Raw genomic sequence first — 15,374 nt, 5'->3', positions numbered from 1 at the left:
AAAACCCCATTGATTCAATAAGTATCTTCTAGTTATGATTTACTACAGGATTTCAGCCAGTGTTTACAGTTCCACTCGCTAAAGGAAGATATTTTCAGTGCTATGGCTCTACTTTACTAATCTGTGGTAAGTGGAGTGTCAACATTTATTTTATTTCATAATATGTCATCCAGTAGTAGGTATAAGAGGCAGAAGAAGAGAAAGGAAGGGAGAAATCATCAGCATGAGAGATTGTGGGACTATGGGAACTCAGAACAGGAGTATAAGTGCCACATGTGGCCCAAAGGTCATGCATTTCCCGCTCATGTTTTAGATTAAAAAAATTAAAATTGGTGGGTAGCTAGGTCTTGAAAAGAAAGTGAAAAAAATAATTGTTGAAATACTTTTGCTTAACGTAGTAAGTCAAACTGGAGTAAGCCCACTGAATCAGTGATGATTTCTTCAGTGAAGTTTTAAGGTAGGTCTGCTCTAACCATGCCTCCTGCAAATCTGGACAGCCAAACAAACTAGAAACAAGTCAGAACTGAAAACATCCTTCTGTCTCTCTGCCAATTCCTTGCTGCTGCTGCTTCTTCTTAAGTCACTTAGCTATGTTAGTATGAAGACAGCAAGCAAAGGAAGGAAGGAAGGAAGGAAGGAAGGAAGGAAGGAAGGAAGGAAGGAAGGAAGGAAGGAAGGAAGGAAGGAAGGAAGGAAGGAAGGAAGGAAGGAAGGAAGGAAGGAAGGAAGGAAGGAAGGAAGGAAGGAAGGAAGGAAGGAAGGAAGGAAGGAAGGAAGGAAGGAAGGAAGGAAGGAAGGAAGAAAGAAAGAAAGAAAGAAAGAAAGAAAGAAAGAAAGAAAGAAAGAAAGAAAGAAAGAAAGAAAGAAAGAAAGAAAGAAAGAATCAGTGACTTTCAGTTTACTGCCAAGACATAGTTTCCCCTATGCAAGCATACATTGGCAATAGGTTTTTGGCCATGACATGGCATGCATATTTTTTTAGTATCAATTTCATGTTGTCCATGATGACATTGTTAGAATTCAGAGTGCTTAATCTAGCTATTTTTATTTTGAGCTGCTAGTATTTAAACTTTTCCTTGTGTTAGATTAATAGAAAACAGGTGGAATATTTAAAAAATTAAGTGTTCATATAATATTCTGTTTTAATTTTCATCCTAGCAGTGTTTGCCATCTGTAAAAAATGGTAGATTACAGGATGTGGCATTTTGTGACTTGATTTATATGGTTGTGTGTGTGTGTGTGTGTGTGTGTGTGTGTGTGTGTGTGTGTGTGTGTGTGTAATACTTAGACACCACCAGATTCCACAGATATTTTGAAGTCATTAAAGTTTAACAGTTCCAATAAAAACAGCGGTGAAATATGAAAACAGCATTAAAGCAATATTAAAACTGTTCTGTTACTGTCTACTTCTGATGTCAAATGTAAAATGAAAAATATCAATGAAATAAGTAGTTCATTTGAAGATACCTTATCTTAGAATGTTCATTCAGAATTTATTTTTCTTTTGGTAAGGGAACAAGTGTGAGTAATTTCAAAGCAGAGGTACATGTTGTTTAATAGTCTTCAGTTCAGCTGTTTCACTATTACTGATTCGTAACTGTTCTTTGTAAATGAGTTGTTATGTGAATGCTTCAGTGTCTGTCTTATTTAAGAGAGTAAATTGCATAAAGTGATGGTTCATGTCTATCAAAATTTGAGAATCTTTCTCTGTAATGGGGTCTAATCTAGCTCAGTAATACCAATTGTTGGTTTCAATGAAAGTAGATTACTGAATAAATGGGACTTGAGGCAGCCCCACCTAGAGTATGTTACAGAAATCATCAGAGATATAACTAAGGCGTGTGTCAACATGGCCAGATCAGACCTCTCTGGGGATGGACACAGCTGGTGCACCAGTTTTAATTGTGCAAAGGTACTTCTAGTCACTGATGAAACCTGGTCATGTAGGCTCAGAGACAAACCCAGGAGCACTCCCAAGCTGTACACCTGTTTTCAGAGGAAGTGCAACCCTATCCAGCACAGTCTGCATCCCTATTCCTTGATCTTCCTTCTGACTGACCAGGAGCACCTCTGTCTTGTCTGGATTAAGTTTCAATTTATTCACCCTCCTTCAGTTCATTACTGATACCAGACATTGATGTGGAATGGACACAGTTTCCTTGGATTTAGATGGCATGGAGAAATAGAGTTGGATATCATCTGAATACTGGTGACACTGAACCCCAAAACTCTGAACACCCTCTTTTAGTGTTTTCATGTAGATGTTAAATAACACAGGAGCCAAAAGAGAACCCTGGGGGACCCCAAAGATTAGCAGCCACCCCCCCTTCTGAGTTCTCTCCTCTAGGAAGGACCCCGGCCACTGTAGAATAGTGCCTCCAAGCCCTATCCCAGAGAGCTACGCCAGAAGGATGCGACAGTCGATGGTATCAAAAGCCACTGAAAATTCCAGCAGAACCAACAGGGACACACTTCCCCTGTCTAGTTCCCAGCATAGATAATCCACCAAAGCAATCTCTGTCCCATTATGAGGCCTGAAGCCAGATTGAAATTAATCTAGATAATTCATCTCATCCAGGAACCTCTGAAGCTGAGAAGCCAGAACCCACTCCAGCACCATGTCCGGGAATGGAGAATTAAAGACTTATAGGTAATTCAGTATTGTGGGATCCAAGCAGGGCTTTTTAAACTATGGTCTTACTATTGCCTCCTGTAAGCATTCTGGGATCCTACCCTGCTGCAAGGAGGCATTCACCACTCCTTCCACCCAATCAAACAGTCCTTTTCGACAGCTTTAGTAAGCCAGGCAGGGCAAGGGTCCAGCAGACATGTGGTAGCCTTCACCTCTCCAAGGGTCCAGTCCAAACCATCAGGCAGCAGAAACTGAAATTCATTCATTAACACAAGACCTGTATCAACAATAGCATTCAAGTCAGAGTGGATCCAAGCAATTTGGCTGTAAAGTGTTGTGCAAATTGTACACAGTGGGCTACAGTATGGTCTGCATTCCCTTCGTTTGGGGTGTGACTCTTGACCATACTAACTGTTGTATGGTAAAACATTCAATGTTTTACCATACAATAGCGAAACAATGTAGTTTACAGAGTCTACCAACAATAAAGCCTCCAAACAGAACATAAATGAACTGTCCTTTTTTCATTTAGATCTCCACAATTATTACATTAAACTGAAATTGATTAACAATCCATCTTTCATAAAGTAGAGAGTCTTCAGTTTACATTAATAAACTATGGGGGGGGGGAGAGAATAAACTTAGTCTGTCTCATTATTCCAAAGTGAAACAGGCATGTTTACTGCATGCAAGTTATTCTGTTGTGCTTGGACATTTGTAATATAACAACACCCGATAACATCGAAATCACTGACTGAAATCTTGTTGTGCAGCTCAATGTGTGAAACAGTGATAACATCATCAGTAGCAACTTGCTGCTGATTAAATACCAACTGCAGTGTTCAAAGGTGATTTCAGCATACACATGACTCATACACAATGAAACAAAGTCCCGTACACCCCAAAATCACCAAATAATACCAAGTAATTAGGCATTAAATTTAACTATATCCTGTCTCACTACCAAAAGGAGCAATATAACAAGGTATTGTCAATGCTTTTGTTGTCAAGTTTACTCCAAGTCTGTATCTTCTGACCTATATTACAAAGGATACTGTACATATTTTCTGTTGGTATCTTGTTATCTGTCAGAAGCTTGTTCTCTAGCTTTAAAGGAATGAAGTAATAAGGAATGAATCAGAAACATCTTTCTTAAAACTAATAGTAATAAACAGAAAGAAAAGCCAATAGTTAAATACTCATTTGATATACATTTGGATGGCTTGTGTAATAATCATCCAAAGTTTGTTCTAAAGCAATTATTGGCAATATCACAAAAATATCTGATGCTGATGACATTTGAAGGGTTCAAGTTGAAAAAATGAGTTATGAGAAAATCAGATACTTGTTCCTACTTTCTCTCTAGCTGCTAAATCTATATACTGTTAATGGTACATAGATATGGCCACTTAAGATGATTATATTCACTGAACTGATACATCTCGATAAGGAATTTTGCAGCATTCAGGACAATCCAAGATAATCTTTAGAACTCAGCTAGAATTAATGTTGTAAAGTTATACTCAAAAAATACCCCTGAATTTTTCTACATTTTATTTTATTTTATTTTACATTTTTCTACATTTTACATTGTTCCTAAGAGGAAATATGTTCTAAAATGGAAAACATCCACTCATATGATTTTATATATATGGAAAAGGCATATATAAAAAAGATGTCCTTCTATAAGAGTAAATGCTATTTCTACAGTTCTTCAATTTTTTCTTCTTCCTTCTTAGTTTTTCAGTCTGTGTCTAGGTAATGATTTGAATGTGTGCATTTAAAAGAGTCTCTTCAAGGTCCACAGTTCTAAGGTTAAACTAAGGATCCCTTTTCATACTTAGGTTGCCATGGATGTAGTCACTCAGTAGAAGTCAAATCACTCCATCAAGAAGCCAGATTTTCCAACAGCATCTTTGTTGTTCTAGAAAGAGCATATTATTGCTGCACGAGAGTGCAGCAATAGATATTGTAAAGCACAATTCAACATTCCATAAGCCAACTCAAAAAAACTAGGGGTACTCCAAACAAAAAATTATAACTTTGAAACAACCATTCATACTGGTTGCAAAACAGCCCTAAGAGATTGCTTTGTGTTTCTGTAAGAAGTGGTTAAATGATGAACAAATAAGTCAGCTTTTAGAATTTTAGAAATCAGCCATTGTCAGTGGAGGCCATATGGTGCTCTGGGGGCCCTGGCACATTTTAAGGTGGTCATAGACATGAAACAGTTCTTTACACATCACCTTATAAGGTATGTAATGTGACACAATCCTGATTTGGCCTATGTTTCTTTCATATTGCGTTTATTCAATCCACATTGATTCAATGGGCCCCAAAAAATTTTAAAAGGCAAAAAAAACCCCAAACAGTTCATACAGTACAGTACCAGGCAGTACTGTACCAGGCAGTCTTAAGACTCTCTCCATATCCATTCTCTAACCACTGGCACACGTGGGGTAGCAGACAAACAGCCTCTTCACTGGCCAACAGTCAACTGAAAGTTCAAATTTCATGCTTTCCCTGCCTCCCCCACTTTTTTTCGTTCATATGTTGAAGCTCTGTTCGCAAGTAGAAGCAAAATTTTGCAAACGGAGCTATTCGTAAGTTCGATTGTTCGTAGGTAGGGATGTTCGTAAGTAGAGGTTCCACTGTATATGTGTTGTGGAGAAGGGGTTCTGACATAACTTTATTATACTTCATGAAAGGACAGTTTTAGTTTTGTGTTTCATTATCATATTCCAAGAAGCAATTTTATCATGTATTTGTCTATCCTGATTTGTATTTTAAGATTTCTGTTTTTGTGTTCTATGATCATATTTCAATATATAATATTATTGTGTACTTTTCTATTCTAATTTGTATTTTAACCCAGACTGACAGTGGACTTTAAATTAGAAGCCTGTTGCTATGTACTCAGTTTCCAGTGAGAACAATGTCTGGATGTCCCATCAGAATAAAGTGACATTTTCCACAGCAGTAGCACTTACTATAAATCTGCTTAATGTGTTGAATACTCTGCATATCACAATTTATTTGTAAACATATTGGACCAATATGCTTTTAATTATTTTCTTATAGAAAATATTCAAAACCTGGTATTTTTCTGTTCATTAAAGTAAGCTAGGTTTGGTCCTTCCTCTTCTGCTAAAAATATTGAACTCTGTATTTTAAGTTGGTTTTCTGATTATATTGGGCACCAGCCACAGGGTTTCCAAAGACAAAGGCTTTACTTCTGTGCCAAGAGATAAATCGTTTACCATTCTATTCATTGATATATGTTCGTGACTGTTCATATTACTACTAAGGAGATCTTCAGAATGAGAGAAAATGAGAAAGATGTTTTGAAGAGAGCTATAGTGCTCCTCTTTGGAGGTACTGAGTCAACTGGTACAGCAGCAGTTGGTCCAGGTATAGGTGGTACATTTTACAACTGACATCTGCCCATCTCTCCTTGAGAGGACACTAGTGGAAAGTGGAGGCCTCATGCGCAGGGCAACACACAGGGGCAGGATACAGATAGGCCCTGTTGAATATGGCTGTGTTGGAGGGTAGCCACACAGCTCACAACTGGAGATTTGTATCTTTGGGATATGTATATGAACTGCAGCACCACAGGTGCTGCAGGGGACCAATTCCCTTCCCTAGAACTGACCAGCCCACTCAACAGGCTCCATGTGATGCTACAATCCTCCTTCAGTGGTGGCACACCAGTCCCAACAGAAGCCCAGCTGGCCCTTCCTCACCCCTGCACAGCCAACTAGAGTGGTCCTGACCCGACCAGATAGGCGGGATATAAATGAAATAAATCAATAAAATAAATAAAATAAACCACTTTGGTGCCAAATGTCCCCTGGTTCTGCCTCTTTCATTCTTCCAATGGCTATTCCAAGATTGTGTTCTCTTACTAAACTCTTTTACTAAACTTACTAAACCCATGAGCCAATCTGCCTGCCCATGCGGTCCCAGGGTATTTGCCCACTCCCCAGTGCAACCTATCCTCTCCTTTTCATTTGGCATTCTGACTGTTCAGGGTTCAATCAGCAGGTGTGCACTCTTTTTGTTTGGCAAAATCACTGAGGAAGAATCAGAAAACACAAGGGAATCCTTTAAAAATGTTTTGCCTGGTTTTATTTTATTTATTTTTTAAAAAAAGTTAAATTGCCACAAGAGTTTAGTGTGAATATTTGCACACAGCTAGGCCTATAATAGAAAATGCCTGTACTAACTTATTAGCTTACGGGAGCTTACTGCCAAGATTTGTACCATTCGTGTTATGCTGGTGAGCATAGCTAATAGGATTTTGACATATAGACATACAACATAATTAATTATGGTATTGAATAAATTAACAGATTACAACAAGCATGCAGTTAGTACAGTATAAAGTCATTCTAAACCTCTTTATACAATTAAAAAAATAATATAATATCCATAATTAGAAAGTCCTAAAATGTGTCTGCCTGACTAGTGGAAGGATAGCAAGGATGGGGGCCTGCCTAGCTTTTCTCTGGAAGAGGTTCTGCTGTCTGACAGCAGCCGCCAAGAAGGCCTTCTCATTTTTCTGGTGGAACAGGAAAAGGCCTCTCCCGAAGATCTTAAAATCTTATATTACATAGGAAGATATAATCCTTCTTTTAAAAAAAATCCTGCTCTAAGTTTTTATTCTTACGGCAGGTATTTGGATACCAGGTAAGTGTAGGACAAGCCCATGAGTTGGAAAGTGAGGAATGCATTTGGTATCAGAAAAGAAAAAAATAGTAATGTCGCAGGTGCTAGTTTCAAGCAGTTCAGACTTACCAGTCAGGTGCATAGATCTTGTAGAGCTGGACTGATTTTTTTTTTCATCTATACCATGGTAATTTGTTTCCTTTCTTTGCTTCTTGATTAATTTGATATATGTGGACAATGCTTTAATCTACTCAATTTTATAATTTACTTTTACAGTTGTAGTAATTCATTTAAGAAGGCTCTCTTGTCTCTCCTTGCTATTCTTTGGAAGTATGCATTCAATTTTCCGTAACTTTCCCTGTCTCCCTTGCAGTTTGTTCCCCTTCTCTTCTCTGCTATTTCTAAGGCCTTGTTGGACAGCCATTTTGCCTTCTTGCATTTCCTTTTCTTTGGGATGGTTTTTGTTGCTGCCTCCTGTACAATGTTACGAGCCTCTGTCCAAAGTTCTTCAGGCACTCTGTCCACCAAATTTAGTTCCTTAAATCTGTTCCATTGTGTATTCATAAGGGATTTGGTTTAGATTATAACTGACTACCCTGTGGTTTTTCCTACTCTCTTCAGTTTAAGCTTGAATTTTGCTATGAGAAGCTGATGATCATAGCCACAATCAGCTTCAGGTCTTGTTTTTGCTGACTGTGTAGAGCTTCTCCATCTTTGGCTGCAGAGCGTATAATCAATCTGATTTAGGTATTGCCCATCTGGTGATTTCCATGTATAGAGTCACCTCTTGTGTTGTTGGAAAAGATGTGATGACCAACTTGTTCTCTTGACAAACTCTATTAGCCGTTGCCCTGCTTCATTTTGAACTCTAATGCCAAATTTACCTGTTGTTCCTTTTATCTCTTGACTCCCTACTTTAGCTTTCCAATCCGCTATAATGAGGAGAACATCTTTCTTTGGTGTCAGTTTTAGAAGGTGTTGTAAATCTTCATAAAATTGTTCAATTTCAGTCTCCTCAGCATTGCTGGTTGGTGCATAAACATGTATTACTCTGAGGTTGAAAGGTCTCCCTTGGATCCGTATTGACATCATTGTATCAATTTTGAGATTATATCCCAGTACAGCTTTTCCCACTCTTTTGTTGACTATGAGGGCTGCTCCATTCTGTCTACAGGATTCTTACCCACTATAGTAGATATGATAATCATCTGAATTAAATTCGCCCATTCCTGTCCATTTTAGTTCACTGATGCCCAGGATGTCAATGTTTATTCTTGCCATGTCCTGTTTGACCACATCCATCTTACCAAGGTTCATAGATCTTAGATTCCAGGTTCCTATTCAGTTTTTTTCTTTGCAGCATTGGACTTTCCTTTCACTTCCAGGCACGTCCACAGCTGAGCGTCCTTTCGGCTTTGGCCCAACCACTTCATTAGCTCTGGAGCTACCTGTACTTCTCTTCCGCTCTTCCTCAGTAGTATGTTGGACACCTTCCAACTTGAGGGTCCCATCTTCCAGCGTCATATCTTTTAGCCTTTTGTTTCTGATCATGAGGTTTTCTTGGCAAAGATACTGGAGTGGCATTGCCAATTCCTATTCCAGGTGGATCGTGTTTAGTCAGAACTCTCCACTATGACCTGTCCGTCTTGGCTGTCTCTGCACGGCATAACCCATAGCTTCTCTGAGTTACTCAAGCCCCTTCACCACAATAAGACAGCAATCCGTGAATGGGATGAAATTATACTATACAGTAGATTAAAGCATTTCTAAACACATTACTGTAAGAAGTATATTTTTGATGGCAAATGCTCTCTCTTGGATAATCTTTAAATTTAATGATTGGGTTCCACCACAGCTTAGAATTTCCATTGCCCTATCATGTGAAATTGCAAGATGAAAACTGTGTGTTTAAGAAACTTGCTGAGCTTGTTTAAAAGAACTCAGACTTCAGTTCCACTGTTACAAAGTTGACTGCAGCTCATGTCCACCGGTACAGCTGCTAATTTAGCTAGGGCTTCAGTGAGAGCTAAGGTTGTGACATGGCTTGTTTAATGTTCCAAATTACAACTCTATAGCTTGTAATTGAGGCGACTGCGGAGGAGGAACATAATGAAAATATATTCTGTCGCTTCCATTTTGAGTATCATGCCGTTCTTATACATTAGTTTAGAGATATGTGGGGGGTGGGGTGAGTGCATAACAGTGCACAGCTTTGAGAATGGGGCACTTCCATTTATATATTCTGGTGAGTCTCTTGATGAAAAATCTGAACATTTTAAGAAGCCAGTACAGTAATTCCAAGCTGCAGTTGTAGCTAGTCAAATAAGTTTTCAAAATAGTTAGCAGCAATGTTAACATGTAACAACCTTCTGCTGAAGGCTAGAAAACCAGTGCACTTCCTGCATACAGGGACAGCACTATTTTTGAAAGGTTATAATCAAAATACACAAATGTCACTATGATCTTACACTGATAAGAAATTTTTGAAAAAAGAAATGAAGTGATATTGTGGATTCCAAACGTTAAAAATTGCTCAGTTCTCTTTTCAGTCAGTCTGAATGCATCCATACCCATTTCTACCTTTCTGTCATTATATATCATTTTTTTTTGTGACTTTTAGCAGAGGAAGTACTTTTCTAAACCTTTGACTCGAGGTTTTCATTTAATTATGTTGCACATTGTTTTTAATGTGCCATCAAGTTGCCTCCAACTTACAGCAACCCTATGAATGAGCGATCTCCAAAGTGTCCTGTCCTCTGCTGCCCTGCTCATGTCTTCTAAACTCAAGCCTGTAGGTTCTTTTAGGGAGTCCGTCCATCTCATATTTGGTGTTCCTTTTACTGCTGCCTTCCACCTTTTCCAGCATTGTTGTTTTTTCCCCCCAAAGAATCCTGCCTTCTCTTTATGTGCCCAAAGAAGAACATCTCTACTGTTGTTCTACATATCCCATCCCAATTAGCTGTTGTTCTGCTGTTGTTTCAGGTTAGCAGTAATACTGGGATTCTTTTTCTGTAGGTAACAAAACCTATATGCAGAGTTTATTACTGCACTGTATTGTTCAGGTGAAGGCTGTTACAGTAAAACAGTTGAAACTTACAAAGCTGCTGTCAGGATTCAAACCCCCCCCCCCTTCACTCTAAAAACAGTGCTTTTGTCAAAATGTTTATCTTTTCTCTGTCCTGCACTACTATCTGCAGTGTACAGTGTACTATCTGCAGTGTATATATATCATATATAGAGAGAGTGGAAATTGTTCAATAGCTGAACCGATCCCTCTCTTTGAGAAGGCCTATTTACTTCTCGGGTAATTGAATTTACTTAGAAGCATTTTGGTGTTCAGCTTATAAATTCTTCTGATCACTTGTAAGCCACGATTGGAATCACTAGGCCACTAGAGGCAAAATCCGGAGCTGAAGTCCCGAAGGCAGCTCGTGTCATTCTGCCAACTACTGCGACGTTGCTGGAACTAGTTGTATTGTCTCTTGCCTTTCCATTGGACCATTTCAGCATCGTGGAGAGGGGGGATCTGCTGCTTGGGTAATAGCCTATCCTCCATATTACTTTACCCAGGCTTCATGCTGTGTGCTAGTATGTTGATGATACAGTATGTATAAATTATTCATTAAAAGCCAAACTTGAATCTGCCCATGTCAGTTGGCACTAAAGATCTGATCCATATTAAGGAAACACTTTTTTTTAGTAATGATTAGGGAGAGCCTAAGATGTTCCTAATTGTCATTAATGTATAGTTTGATCTTTAGATAAGCTTAATTCGTAGTTAATCTTAGTTTAGACTTATTTCAGATCCCCCCCCCCTGTTTACTTATTATAGAAAGATTACAGAAGGGGCATATTCTTAGATTGAAACACATATTAGAGGGTTGTTGTTGTTGTTGTTGTTGTTATTTTGTATTTGTAGAGCAATCTCAGGTTTCCTCTCCTCTTGATTTTTCATGGCTCACATCTATTCTTCTTTTCACAGGCACTGCCCTTTGTTGGCCTACTCTGAATATGTTTGCTGATGTCAAGTGATAGGACAGATGATGTGAAGAGGGTGACTAAGAAGTGAGTGGAAACCTTTTAGTGCACATATACAAAGGGGATAAAACAAAGAGATAGCAGTCCAGGATGCAACATCCTTTCTCCATCAGAAACTTTTGTGCAAAAAAGGAAATATAGTCGTTGCCACCTGAGAATAAAAAGTAAGTCTAATTGCTATACTTTATCCTTTGATTTGCTGGAGCTTTATACATATGCACTGTTTCTGGGATGTTCTGTTTGCTGAAATTATATGAATGTGTTTCTTCCTATGTATAGTTATTCAGCTTTCATTGTATAAAGAATCTAAGATCATAACTGATGTTTTCAGATCGGGAGGCCACATGGTTTGGCTGGTTTGGATTGAGAATTGTAAAACTTTGGTAGTTAAAGGAAGCAAGAAAGCCTCCTGTTGATTCTTCTGAATGCCCAGCTAAGGAAGATTCCAAGCAGCCTTCCTTACAGAAAAGGGATGCAGGTAGCTTAGTGATTTGGCTTCATTTGACGAACTGTTTGATATTTTCTGACCCCAGTGAGAATGTCAGTATATCACGGAGTATAAAATGGCTCATGTCCAAAGAACTTTTTACATGTGCAGGCAACTGTGTCCCACATAAGCACTTAGAGCCGTAAAACACAAGATTATATAAAAGTTAAAAAAAAATAAAAAATAAAAAAGAAGCAAGCAGATATATAAAAAATAACCCCCATGCCTCATGTGTGATATATTTCTTGATCCCAATGAATTGCAGTGTGCTTCACAAATGGAATGCATTTCAATTTCCCCCAAGTATGGCCAAGCTGCTGATAAGCAGAGCATGCCACAAGTGTTTCAGCACATTATGGTTTGGTGAAAAACAACATGGGACATATTTTTGTATCAATTGGTTTTAATGGCAAGGGAAAAGCAACAATCAGTAGAACTAGTGGCTTGGACTTTTTTTTTTTTAACCTTCTGTTCCAGTCAGTTTTTAAAGACTACATGTGGGAAGCTGTTGAAATTTGGGAGACATTGGTTTGCCAGACAGATAATGTCCACAAGGATTTTTTTAACCTATGTCAATTTAGTTCCAAAAGTCTTTTGTATAACTAGTATGTTGGTTACTATTTAGAACATGCATGTGACAAAGTAATTAAATATCTACACTGTGAATCTAGTTCTGTTTTCGTTCTGGAACAAAATGTGAGTCAGTGATTAAATTGTCATGGCCTACTACATTATGGTTAGAATAGTTTTAAGTATTGTACAAATCTTTGCATGCAGGATCAAACATCAAACAGTTACTGGCATGTGTAAAATAGAAATTATACATCAGCTTCTGCTAACAGAAGTGTGATTTCATATTACTTCAGTAACAAACATGTTTCATACTGAACTTTAGTAGTATGAACATGAGTTTTAGCTTCATTGTTTTTCATGTAGACTATGAGGATGAGTCCATAGGAAATTTGTTAGTGTTTTTATTCAGTTTTCCTATATATGCATTTATTTACACACTTTATTTAATTTTCATATTTTTTACCCATTGGTTAAAATGTATATGTGTATATTTTTTCAACTGTGCGCATTATAGTTAGCATTTTTAAATGCATTCTATTTTACTTTATTTCGTGATAATGTCCTCACAAATTTGCAAGTTCTTGAGGTCAGATGTGGTTCTTCCTCTAATGTCAATGTGACGGTCACATCCAACTTTATTATCCATATCTACAGAGAAATGTCTGAATTAATTACTACTAGATATTAGTTGAATGCACATGAAAAATGCTTTGCTTCCTGAGAACAACTTGAAAAGAGTGAACCTGGAGGTGCATTGCTGTAGTATCAGCTCCCTGTGGAAAGTACAGAAAGCCACATGGGGAGTGAGAAGAGGAATACTAGAACAAGGTTTTCAGAGGTTTTCCCATAAACCTGATTATTGCTCTGTCTAGTCATAGACAGCTTTGTACTTCAAAATTTGGAAATTGCTCTCGTGGCATTTCATTAGAAATATGCATAAATCAGTGAATGAGAAATATTTCCCTAGTATATAGAATCTGACAAAGTCGAGGCAAGGATTTTAATATGAAGAATATAAAGAATAATAGATGGGAAAAAGACCACCAGCACAACAAAACCACAGAATAGAGAGAAGTGAGAGAGTCTCACAGAATCTTTGGCTAAAGGAAAATTCAATGTGTCTTTTCATTGATCTACAAAAGATATGTAGGAATTGCTGTGTTTAATTGAAGGGAAGCTAACTAGTGTTCTTCAGTGTGATATAAGTTACAGTGATTACAGACGATTTTTAAAAATGGAGTCAGTTTTATGTTAATATGAATTTTAATTTTGTGGCAGATTTAAAACAAGCAATTATCCCTTTGATATTAGGGTAGTACATAGCAATTTTTCATCCTTACTATAATGTTGTGTGCTATCAAGCCATTTCTGATTTATGGCAACCTTATGAATTAATGACCACCCAAAAGTCCTATCTTTAACTGTCCTGCGGAGGTCTTGCAATGTAAAGGTTGTGAGGCCATTTATTGGTCCATCCATCTCATGTTCAGTTTTTTCTTTTTTGCTTACTGCTTTCTGCTATTCCTAATATTATTGCCTATTATTGCCTTTTCTAGCAAATTTGTAACACCACCTTCACTATTATTTATTCTAAGGTTTGCAGAAAAATACATTTCATGGGACTCAAAGAAATAAAACACAATCAAGAACCTAAATAAAGATGTCTAGATAACAGACTTTGATTTTAATTTGCCTTCTTTCATAAAGACTTGGTAAAGCATGCTTTAAAAAAAAAACCTGCTGTTCATTGTTGTTACTTTTTAGAGATTCCCATGGAAGCAGTAAGAGTGTACTTAGTTTTTTACACATAGCTTCTCAATTTTGGCTTTATTTTTGTCAAATAAATCATGATGCAGTTTAATATGCCATGTGTTGTTTATCGGAGGCTGTATTTACCTAATTTTTGGACCTGTTGAGGACCAGATGATTTTTATTATGTCCTGATATGTAAAATAATAGAATTCAAAGATTCTGCACTTTTTTTTTCACATGAGAGTGAAAGCCCCCATACTAGCAGAAGGCAGAGCAGCCTTCCCACCTGCTTACTGATTCTGCACCATTTCTCTGGCTAGTGGGAATAAAAGCAGTGCGAATTGCAGTGTGGGAATTGCAAGGATCCCCTGTGATTTGCAGAGGTGCATGAGGTGGTGGGGAGGCAGCCTTTGTCAGAACTCACTCTCCCTTGTACCTTTGCAAGTCTCACGAAATCCTTGCAACAAGGCACTTTTCTTCCTACCTAACAAATAAATGGTGTGGAAACGGAAGGGAGGTCCCATCCCTAGATACATATGGTAAAACACAAAGAGATTTTTCACCATTTGAGAGAGCACTTTTTCAAAAGCAAAAAAAAAACAAAAAAAAAACATTGTAGTGTAGTCTGACTCTCTGTTTGTGGTTGAAACACAAGTCAAACACACTTATTTGTGCATTATTCAAAACAGAAGAAAAATATACAAAGAGATGATATGGAAACAAAATCAGAGTGAATTGAAAAATTAGCAGTGGCCTGTTTAGACACAAACATGCTTTGGAACTGGGTGGTGGGGCATTTCTTAAGGGAGCATGTCATCCTTGCCCTTTTCTTTTCCTAATACCAGTTACTCCTTCCCATACTGGCACTAACCATAGCTTCAGAGCACATGTGAAGAGCTATGATATATTAAAACTAGAGATGGGGGCTTTGTATTTGTATAGCAATACAAAGCCTACTGGCACAGGTGGCAGGCTTAATGAACACCCACCCACAGACCCCACCGAACCACTTACCACATGGCACCGGTGTGTGTGGCTGGTATAATCTCCTGTGCCCCACTCGTGGCAGTAGCTCAGATGCCTCAGCCCTGCCTCCCTGCTCACCCAGCCACTCTGGCAAGGGGGCGGGAGGACGAGTCTCCCTGCTTAGCTGCAGGGTGGCTGAGCAAGCAGGGAGGTGGGGCTGCGGCAGCTGAGCTACTGCCATAATTGGAGCACAGG

General features: G+C 38.2%; 1 protein-coding gene across 6 annotated transcripts in view; it reads left to right on the top strand.

The window, feature by feature from the left end:
- Window positions 1-15,374, top strand: part of PCDH15 (protocadherin related 15) — a 979,840-nt gene that overhangs the window by 103,155 nt on the left and 861,311 nt on the right. For 5 of the 6 annotated variants that reach the window (XM_072995260.2, XM_072995261.2, XM_072995259.2 and 2 more), the window contains exon 2: window positions 11,286-11,505. The gene's annotated coding sequence lies outside the window, so the exon portion shown is untranslated. Of the gene's footprint in view, window positions 1-11,285; window positions 11,506-15,374 lie in introns of those variants that run through there. The other variant, XM_078391352.1, reaches the window with a different exon arrangement.

This window comes from Pogona vitticeps, chromosome 3, assembly GCF_051106095.1.
Source record: "Pogona vitticeps strain Pit_001003342236 chromosome 3, PviZW2.1, whole genome shotgun sequence".
Classification (NCBI taxonomy): domain Eukaryota; kingdom Metazoa; phylum Chordata; class Lepidosauria; order Squamata; family Agamidae; genus Pogona; species Pogona vitticeps.
Note: the sequence above shows the minus strand (reverse complement) of the source record. Positions and strands in the feature narration are given on the sequence as shown.